A 10,779-nucleotide genomic window follows, 5' to 3' on the forward strand; every position below is an offset into this window, starting at 1 on the left:
TCGTCGACGGGTGCTGCCGAGGAGGTCTGGACAACCCAGTGCTCGATGTGCACCCTCGGGGTTTCAGCCATGGTGTTGGTGGAGCAGCGGACGACTAGTCGATGGAAGAGAAGATCTGACGCACCCCTACCTGGCGCGCCAAATGTCGGGTTTCGAGATCCGGCAACCCTTGGGAGGTTCGAACTCTGAGGTGCGTGCGTAGATCTCAACCTGCCCAGCCTGCCTACTCGCGATCCTCCCTAGCCTAACGCGTCAAGATCAAAGAGACACAAAGACACATAGATTTATACTGGGTCAGGCCACCGTTGTGGTGTAATACCCTAATCCAGTGTGGTGTGGTGGATTGCCTCGAGGGGCTATGGATGAATAGGTACAGTGGATGAACAAGCCTCCGGAGGAGAGGTGTTCTTGAGTTGATGTGGTGCTCTACTTGCTCTAGTTTCAGTCTGATCCGATCCCCTCCCTATGGTGGTGGCTAGTCCTATTTATAGTGGCCTTGGTCCTCTTCCCAAATATGAGCGGGAAGGGATTCCACAACGGTGGGATTTGAAAGGGGACAAGTAGTACAGTCTATCCTGACAAAAGTAGTCTTCGCCTGCGAAAAGCCTCTGGCTGTGACGCTGCGGTGGGCTCATCGATGACCTCCATCCTGCCGTCCTGACATTCCTGGTCTCGTTGCACCGGAATGGCAACCTTTGGCTAATTCCTCGGGACTCCGTGCCTGCGGCTTTCCTCCCTTGCACCAAAGAGGAAACCTGCGCTCTGCGCCCGTCTGGCGCCCGCCTGGCATTGGTCGACATGGCTCACGTTAGCTGAGCCTCATGAGGTAGCTTGCATAGAACTATCTGCCCCTCAGGAGCCCTCTGGAGGAGGCTCCTTCCTTCGAGGGCTTGGGTGTCGTCCGCCTCACAAGGCTTGGCCCCTCGCAAGGGTCTTGTGGTGTTGGTGTTGATGCTGGGCCTTACCAGGCCGTCGATGGAGCCATGTGGTGGGCCAGAGGCAGGCGGGGCTGGATACACCCGAATCCTGGACGCCGACACAACCAGAACGAAATATGCAGATCATGAAAAGGTGAGTTCTCTAAATGCGACGTCATCAAGCTACTCGCCCGAAAGTCCCTCTTGATAGTACGACTATCAAACCTATAATCCGGTCTCCCTCCAAGCACCATGAGACCAGCTAAACTAGGAAAACCTATCTAAGTTATTACCTTTGCCTTGGAAATTTCACTTGAGCTTGATGATAACTTTAATGCTTGCCTCGAGTTGGAATCCTTTTCTTGTCCATAATCACTTGGTGAAGATACTTGAAATGCTTCCTGATACGTCTCCAACATATATATAATTTTTGATTGTTCCATGCTATTATATTACCAGTTTTGGATGTTTATGGGCTTCACTATACACTTTTATATCATTTTAGGGACTAACCTATTAACTGGAGGCCCAGCCCATATTGCTGTTTTTTTTGCCTATTCCAGTGTTTCGAAGAAAAGGAATATCAAACGGAGTCCAAACAGATGAAACCTTCGGGAGAGTTATTTTTGGAACGGAAGCAATCCAGGAGACTTGGAGTAGACATCAGGGAAGCAACGAGGAAGCCATGAGGCAGGGAGGCACGCCCCCCACCTCGTGGGACCCTCGTGGCTCCCCTGGCCGACTTCTTTCGCCAATATATCTCCATATACCCCGAAAAAAACTAGTAACACAATAGATCGGGAGTTCCGCTCCCGCAAGCCTCTGTAGCCACCAAAAACCTCTCGGGAGCCTGTTCCGGCACCCTGCCGGAGGAGGAATCCATCACCAGTGGCCATCTTCATCATCCCGACGCTCTCCATGATGAGGAGGGAGTAGTTCACCCTCGGGGCTGAGGGTATGTACCGGTAGCTATGTGTTTGATCTCTCTCTCTCTCATGTTCTTGATTTGGCACGATCTTGATGTATCGCAAGCTTTGCTATTATATTTGGATCTTATGATGTTTCTCCCCCTCTACTCTCTTGTAATGTATTGAGTTTTCCCTTTGAAGTTATCTTATCGGATTGAGTCTTTAAGGATTTGAGAACACTTGATGTATGTCTTGCATGTGCTTATCTGTGGTGACAATGGGATATCACGTGATCTACTAGATGTATGTTTTGGTGATCAACTTGCGAGTTCAGTGACCTTGTGAACTTATGCATGAGGGTTGGCACATGTTTTCGTCTTGCCTGTTTGGTAGAAACTTTGGGGCACTCTTTGAAGTACTTTGTGTTGGTTTGAATAGATGAATCCAAGATTGTGTGATGCATATCGTATAATCATGCCCACGGATACTTGAGGTGACATTGGAGTATCTAGGTGACATTAGGGTTTTGGTTGATTTGTGTCTTAAGGTGTTATTCTAGTACAAACTCTATGATAGATCGAACGGAAAGAATAGCTTCGTGTTATTTTACTATGGACTCTTGAATAGATTGATTGGAAAGGATAACTTTGAGGTGGTTTCGTACCCTACAATAATCTCTTCATTTGTTCTCTGCTATTAGTGACTTTGGAGTGACTCTTTGTTGCATGTTGAGGGATAGTTATATGATCCAGTTATGTTATTATTGTTGAGAGAACTTGCACTAGTGATAGTATGAACCTTAGGCCTTGTTTCCTAGCATTACAATACCGTTTATGCTCACTTTTATCATTAGTTACCTTGCTGTTTTTATAGTTTCAGGTTACAAAAACCTATATCTACCATCCATATTGCACTTGTATCACCATCTCTTCGCCAAACTAGTGCACCTATACAATTTACCATTGTATTGGGTGTGTTGGGGACACAAGAGACTCTTTCTTATTTGGTTGCAGGGTTGTTTGAGAGAGACCATCTTCATCCTACGCCTCCCACGGATTGATAAACCTTAGGTCATCAACTTGAGGGAAATTTGCTACTGTCCTACAAACCTCTGCACTTGGAGGCCCAACAACGTCTACAAGAAGAAGGTTGTGTAGTAGACATCAAGCTCTTTTCTGGCGCCGTTGCCGAGGAGGTGAGTGCTTGAAGGTATATCTTTAGATCTTGCAATCGAATCTTTTTGTTTCTTGTTTTATCACTAGTTTAGTATATAAAATAAAAAAAATGGGATTGAGTTTGCCTCATACGCTTCATATTTTTAATATCTTTCATGAGAATGATGGAAAGGAAAATTGTGCTCTAGTGCTAGAAGAAGAAGTCTATAAAATGTTTGGCACTAAATCTTTGAATGATGAGCATGATTGCAATGTTGTTAGTATGAACTCTTTGAATATCCATAGTACTAATGATGATTGCACTAGTCATGATGAAAATGTCTTTTATAAGCATGTCAAATTTTGTGGAGTGCATAGAGTTTGCAAGTACAGACCAAATAGGGAAGATAGATTTTGCAAGAGGCATAAGTATTTAGAAACCAAATGGTTGCAAGAAAGCCTAGATGTTTGTGCTAAAAATTTAAAATTTCTTTTCCATCCTTGTGAACTTTGCAATGAACGTGATCAATTAAATCCCCAATGCAAATTGTTTCATGATCATATTGTGTCCAAAAATTGTGATGACCTGATCTCCCTTGCACATCATAATGAGCTTAGTTTGCTTTTGGGTTATGAAGAAATGAAACATATAACTAAGGATCTTCCAGAATTTGTCCTTGATAAAGTTCTTGATTTTGATCTGGAAGAAATTTTTATGTATTGTGCGGTGAATTGCATTTAAAATCCTTATATTGCCAATTACATAAAGAAAAGAAAAGAAATAGAAGATGAAGAGAATACTAATGAAAGGGAAGAGACTTCCCAATATCCTCCTATTATTTCTTATGATGAATTAGGTAACAAGGAGGAGCTTTCTATTCAACCATTATCATTAATAAGGAGCTCAAAAAAGAGGGTTAAACCCACACATGATGCAAAGAAGAAAAATAAAAGACGGAGAAGCAAAGGTAAAAAGGTATCCCTCCCAAATGATGTTGCTCCTATTACTCATTATGATGATGATAATTGCTATACTATTGGTGCTATCCATACTATTAATAATGAGAGTGATTATGCTTATGATATGAAAAGGCCCAAGCTTGGGGATGCTATTTTTGATGAGAATGACATATTTGAGAATATATTTGCTGTAATTAATGTTTGTCCCAAGCTTGGGGATGCTATGTTTAATGAATATGATATTTTTAGCCTCCCAAGTTTTGATGAGCAAATTTATTATGATGATAGCATGCCTCCTATTTATGATAATTATTGTGATGACACTTATGCTATAAAAAGTAGTGATGATTATATTTATAAAACTTGTCATGATTATGATTACCCTTTTTCTGAGAATTACTCTTTTAATGTGGAAACAAGTTATAGTATTCGAGTCTCTTATGATACTCCCACTATTCCAAATGAGAAGAATTTTTGCTTATGGGGAGAGTAATAAAATTTCTATGCTTGTAGATCATGAAAAGAATGCTTTATGTGATGGTTATATTGTTGAATTAATTCATGATGCTAATGAAAATTATGACGGAGGAACATATGCTTGTAGGAATTGCAATAATATCAAGTTTCCTCCCTATGTGCTTAAAATCTTGAAGTTTTGCTTGTTTTGCCTTCCTATGCTAGTTGATTATTGTTCCCATAAGTTGTTTCCTCACCAAATCCCTGTGCATAGGAAGTGGGTTTATACTTAAATGTGCTAGTCATATGCTTCATGATGCTCCCGCTATGTTTCAATTCTTATCTTTTATGTGAGCATCATTGAAATCATCATGCCTAGCTAAAAGGCTTTAAAGAAAAGCGCTTGTTGGGAGACAACCCAATATTTTTACTTGCTGTTATTCAACAAATAATTCATATAGCCTCTGTTTAGATGTGTTTTTATGTTTTAATTAGTGTTTGTGCCAAGTAGAACCTTTGGTAAGACTTGGGTGAAGTCTATGCGATCTTGCTGTAAAAAACAGAAACTTTTGCACTCACGAGATTAGCTGCCATTTTTTACTGGAGAGTGATTTAGGTTGATTCTTTTCGAATATGATTAATATACAAATTTATCAGGTCCACCAATTTATTTCAGAATTTTTGGAGTTACAGAAGTATTCGAATGATACAGATTACTACAGATTGTTCTGTTTTTGACTGGTTCTGTTTTCTATGTGTTGTTTGCTTATTTTGGTGAATCTATGAGTAGTATCGGAGGGTATGAACCATAGAGAAGTTGGAATACATTAGATATTACACAAATATGAATTTATAATGAGTTCACAACAGTACCTAAGTGGTGATTTATTTTCCTATACTAACGGAGCTTACGAGTTTTCTGTTGAGTTTTGTGTTGTGAAGTTTTCAAGTTTTGGGTAAAGATTCGATGGACTATGGAATAAGGAGTGGTAAGAGATTAAGCTTGGGGATGCCCATGGAACCCCAAGATAATTCAAGGACAACCAAAATCCTAAGCTTGGGGGTGCCCTGGAAGGCATCCCTCTTTCGTCTTCGTTCATCGGTAACCTTACTTGGAGCTATATTTTTATTCACCACATGATATGTGTTTTGCTTGGAGCATCATTTTGTTTTGTTAGTATTTGCTTTATGTTATTTAGAATAAATTTTTTCATCTATATTTTCAATAAATATGTCAAGGATAGCCTTTACCATGCTTATTTTGCAAGTATACATGTTGCTGTTTCAAAACAGAAAGTTTACCGCTGTTGCAAAAATTCCCTAGAAAAGTCAGAGAATGATATAATATTGAATCTTTTTGAATATTGAGCTATGATAAATCTTCTACAGTGTAGTATTTTTCTCATAATTTTTGGAGTTAGGGAAGTATGATGAATCTTGCATTCTTTACAGACTATACTATGTTGGCAGATTGCTGTTATGTTTGCATTGTTTGCATATGTTTGCTTGTTTAATGATTCTATTTGAGGATAGGAGTATTAAATATGCAGAGACATTTAGTATGCAATGTTGAATAATAATTTTTGTGATTTGTTACAGTAGAAAATGATAAGGTTTTTGCATTGGTTTATACTAACTTATCTCACGAGTTGTTGTTGAGTTTGGTGTGGACGAAGCTTTCGACATTTAGGAAACCGAGATATAAAAGGAATTAAGGAGACACAAAAGCTCAAGCTTGGGGATGCCCAAGGCACCCCAAGATAATATTTCAAGAAGTCTCAGGCATCCAAGCTTGGGGATGCCTCGGCAGGCATCCCACTTTTCTTATTCAACAATTATCGGTTAGTATCGGTTGAACCTAAGGTTTTGCTTCTTCACATGATGTGTGCTATCCTTGAAATGTTATTTTGCTTTGTTTTGCTTGCTGTTTGAATAAAATACCAAGATCTGAAATTCTTAAATGTTAGAGAGTCTTCACATAGTTGCACAATTATTAGAATACTCGATGTGCTTCACTTATATCTTTTGGAGTAGTTTGTCTTTTGCTCTAGTGCTTCACTTATACCTTTTTAGAGCACGGTGGTGGTTTTATTTTGTAGAAATTATTGATCTCTCATGCTTCACTTATATTATTTTGAGAGTCTTTTAGAACAGCATGGTATTTGCTTTGGTTATAAAATTAGTCCTAATATGATGGGCATCCAAGATAGGTATAATAAAATCTATCATATAAAGTGCATTGAATATTATGAGAAGTTTGATACTTGATGATTGTTTTGAGATATGAGGGTAGTAATATTAGAGTCATGCTAGTTGATTAGTTGTGAATTTGAGAAATACTTGTTCTAAAGTTTGTGATTCCTGTAGCATGCACGTATGGTGAACCATTATGTGATGAAGTCGAAGCATGATTTATTTATTGATTGTCTTCCTTATGAGTGGCGGTCGGGGACGAGCGATGGTCTTTTCCTACCAGTCTATCCCCCTAGGAGCATGCGCGTAGTACTTCGTTTTGATAACTAATAATTTTTTTGCAATAAGTATGTGAGTTCTTTATGACTAATATTGAGTCCATGGGTTATACGCACTCTCACCCTTCCACCATTGCTAGCCTCTCTAATACCGCGCACTTTTCACTGGTATCATTCACCCACCATATACCTTCCTCAAAACAGCCACCATACCTAACTATTATGGCATTTCCATAGCCATTCTGAGATATATTGCCATGCAACTTTCCACCGTTGCGTTTATTATGACACGCTCCGTCATTGTCATATTTCTTTTGCATGATCATGTAGTTGACATCGTATTTGTGGCAAAGCCACCATTCATAATTCTTTCATACATGTCACTCTTGATTCATTACATATCCCGGTACACCGTCGGAGGCATTCACATAGAGTCATATTTTGTCCTAAGTATTGAGTTGTAATTCTTGAGTTGTAAATAAACAAAAGTGTGATGATCTTGATTATTAGAGCATTGTCCCAAGTGAGGAAAGGATGATGGAGACTATGATTCCCCCACAAGTTGGGATGAGACTCCGGACTTTATGAAAAATACAAGAGGCCAAAGAAGCCCAAATAAAAAAAGGCCAAAGAAGCCCACCAAAATAAAAAAAAAGAAAAGAAAAAATGGGAGAAAAAGAGAGAAGGGACAATGTTACTATCCTTTTACCACACTTGTGCTTCAAAGTAGCACCGTGATCTTCATGATAGAGAGTCTCCTATGTTGTCACTTTCATATACTAGTGGGAATTTTTCATTATAGAACTTGGCTTGTATATTCCAATGATGGGCTTCCTCAAATTGCCCTAGGTCTTCGTGAGCAAGCAAGTTGGATGCACACCCACTTAGTTTCTTTTGATGAGCTTTCATACACTTCTAGCTCTAGTGCATCCGTTGCATGGCAATCCCTACTCACTCACATTGATATCTATTAATTGGCATCTCCATAGCCCGTTGACACGCCTAGTTGATGTGAGACTATCTTCTCCTCCTTTTGTCTTATCCACAACCACCATTCTATTCCACCTATAGTGTTATGTCCATGGCTCACGCTCATGTATTGCGTGAAGATTGAAAAAGTTCGAGAACATCAAAAGTATGAAATAATTGCTTGGCTTGTCATCGGGGTTGTGCACGATTTAAATATTTTGTGTGTGAAGATAGAGCATAGGCAGACTATATGATTTTGTACGGATAGCTTGCTTTGGCCATGTTATTTTGAGAAGACATGATTGCTTTGTTAGTATGCTTGAAGTATTATTGTTTTCATGTCAATATTAAACTTTTGTTTTGAATCTTATGGATCTGAATATTCTTGCCACAATAAAGAAGATTACATTGATAAATATGTTAGGTAGCATTCCACATCAAAAATTCTGTTTTTATCATTTACCTACTCGAGGACGAGCAGGAATTAAGCTTGGGGATGCTTGATACGTCTCCAACGTATCTATAATTTTTTATTGTTCCATGCTATTATATTACCTGTTTTGGATGTTTCTGGGCTTTACTATACACTTTCATATCATTTTTGGGACTAACCTATTAACCGGAGGCCCAGCCCATATTGCTGTTTTTTGCCTATTTCAGTGTTTCGAAGAAAAGGAATATCAGATGGAGTCCAAACGGAATGAAACCTTCGGGAGAGTTACTTTTGGAACGGAAGCAATCCAGGAGACTTGGAGTAGACGTCAGGGAAGCAAGGAGGAAGCCATGAGGCAGGAAGGCGCGCCCTACCCCCTGGGCACGCCCCCACCCTCGTGGGCCCCTCGTGGCTCCCCTGACCGACTTCTTTCACCTATATATCTCCATATACCCCGAAAACAACCAGGAACACAATAGATCGGGAGTTCCGCCGCCGCAAGCCTCTGTAGCCACCAAAAACCTCTCGAGAGCTTGTTCCGGCACCTTGCTAGAGGGGGAATCCATCACCGGTAGCCATCTTCATCATCCCGGCGCTCTCCATAATGAGGAGGGAGTAGTTCACCCTCGGGGCTGAGGGTATGTACGAGTAGCTATGTGTTTGATCTCTCTCTCTCGTGTTCTTGATTTGGCACGATCTTGATGTATTGCGAGCTTTGCTATTATAGTTGGATCTTATGATGTTTCTCCCCCTCTACTCTCTTGTAATGGATTGAGTTTTTCCTTTGAAGTTATCTTATCGGATTGAGTCTTTAAGGATTTGAGAACACTTGATGTATTTCTTGCATGTGCTTATCTGTGGTGACAATGGGATATCACGTGATCTACTAGATGGATGTTTTGGTGATCAACTTGCGGGTTCAGTGACCTTGTGAACTTATGCATAGGGGTTGGCACATGTTTTTGTCTTGGCTCTTCGGTAGAAACTTTGGGGCACTCTTTGAAGTACTTTGTGTTGGTTGAATAGATGAATCTAAGATTGTGTGATGCATATCGTATAATCATGCCCACGGATACTTGAGGTGACATTGGAGTATCTAGGTGACATTAGGGTTTTGGTTGATTTGTGCCTTAAGGTGTTATTCTAGTACGAACTCTATGATAGATCGAACGGAAAGAATAACTTCGTGTTATTTTACTACGGACTCTTGAATAGATCGATAAGAAAGGATAACTTTGAGGTGGTTTCGTACCCTACAATAATCTCTTTGTTTGTTCTCCGCTATTAGTGACTTTGGAGTGACTCTTTGTTGCATGTTGAGGGATAGTTATATGATCCAGTTATGTTATTATTGTTGAGAGAACTTGGACTAGTGAAAGTATGAACCTTATGCCCTGTTTCCTAGCATTGCAATACCGTTTGCGCTCACTTTTATCATTAGTTACCTTGCTGTTTTTATAATTTCAGATTACAAAAACCTATATCTACCATTCATATTGCACTTGTATCACCATCTCTCGCCGAACTAGTGCACCTATACTAGTGCACCTATACAAATTGAGTGTGTTGGGGACACAAGAGACTCTTTGTTATTTGGTTGCAGGGTTGTTTGAGAGAGACCATCTTCATCCTACGCCTCCCAAGGATTGATAAACCTTAGGTCATCCACTTGAGGGAAATTTGCTACTGTCCTACAGACCTATGCACTTGGAGGCCCAACAACGTCTACAAGAAGAAGGTTGTATAGTAGACATCACTTCCTTCTATTGCAATGAGGGAAGCCTTAACTTATGACCATCTTCACATGCACATTATCATGATAGGCTATGCCCATCTTCACCAATTGACGGAGAGGCAATGCATCCTTGGCTACGCGCAGTGGCGCGATGTGGGCCGCTCGAGCGCGGCGAAGGCGCCTCCCTCTATCGATGGTTCCGGGGTATCCCCCCTGTTGGGGATATAACTATTGGTATAACCCGCCCAGGAGGGCCGGGTTATACTTGCAAGTATTCTTGAAGCCCAAGACCCAGGATGGAGATGGCGGTTCAAGAAAGGGCCCAAAGCCCTGAGGCGACTTAAGGCCCGTAGTGATAAACCGCCATATGTATGTGACTTGTATTGTGAAGCAAGAATAGTTAAGAGACCGAGCCAGACACTGTTTATGAGCCGGTCGGGACTCCGTGAGCCGCTGGGCGTCGACCTCTGTATATAAAGGGACGACCCGACGGCGGTTCAGGGCAAGTAACATCAACTCGAGAGCTAAGTCAAGCGATTCGCTTCTTGGTTAACGAGTCATAAGCAATCCCACTCAAAACTGGATCATAGGCTTTTACCTTCACCGCAAGGGGCCGAACCAGTATAAACCTCGTGTCCTTTGTCTTGTTTAACCCCTTTAAGCTTCCTAGTTGCGATGGCTCCACGACTAAGTCCTTACGCTAGGACATCTGACATGAAAATTCCACGACTGTTGGCGCCCACTGTGGGGCCAGCGCACGGTGGATTTGAGTTCTT

This window comes from Triticum aestivum, chromosome 3B (assembly GCF_018294505.1).
Source record: "Triticum aestivum cultivar Chinese Spring chromosome 3B, IWGSC CS RefSeq v2.1, whole genome shotgun sequence".
In the NCBI taxonomy this organism is placed as follows: Eukaryota; Viridiplantae; Streptophyta; class Magnoliopsida; order Poales; family Poaceae; genus Triticum; species Triticum aestivum.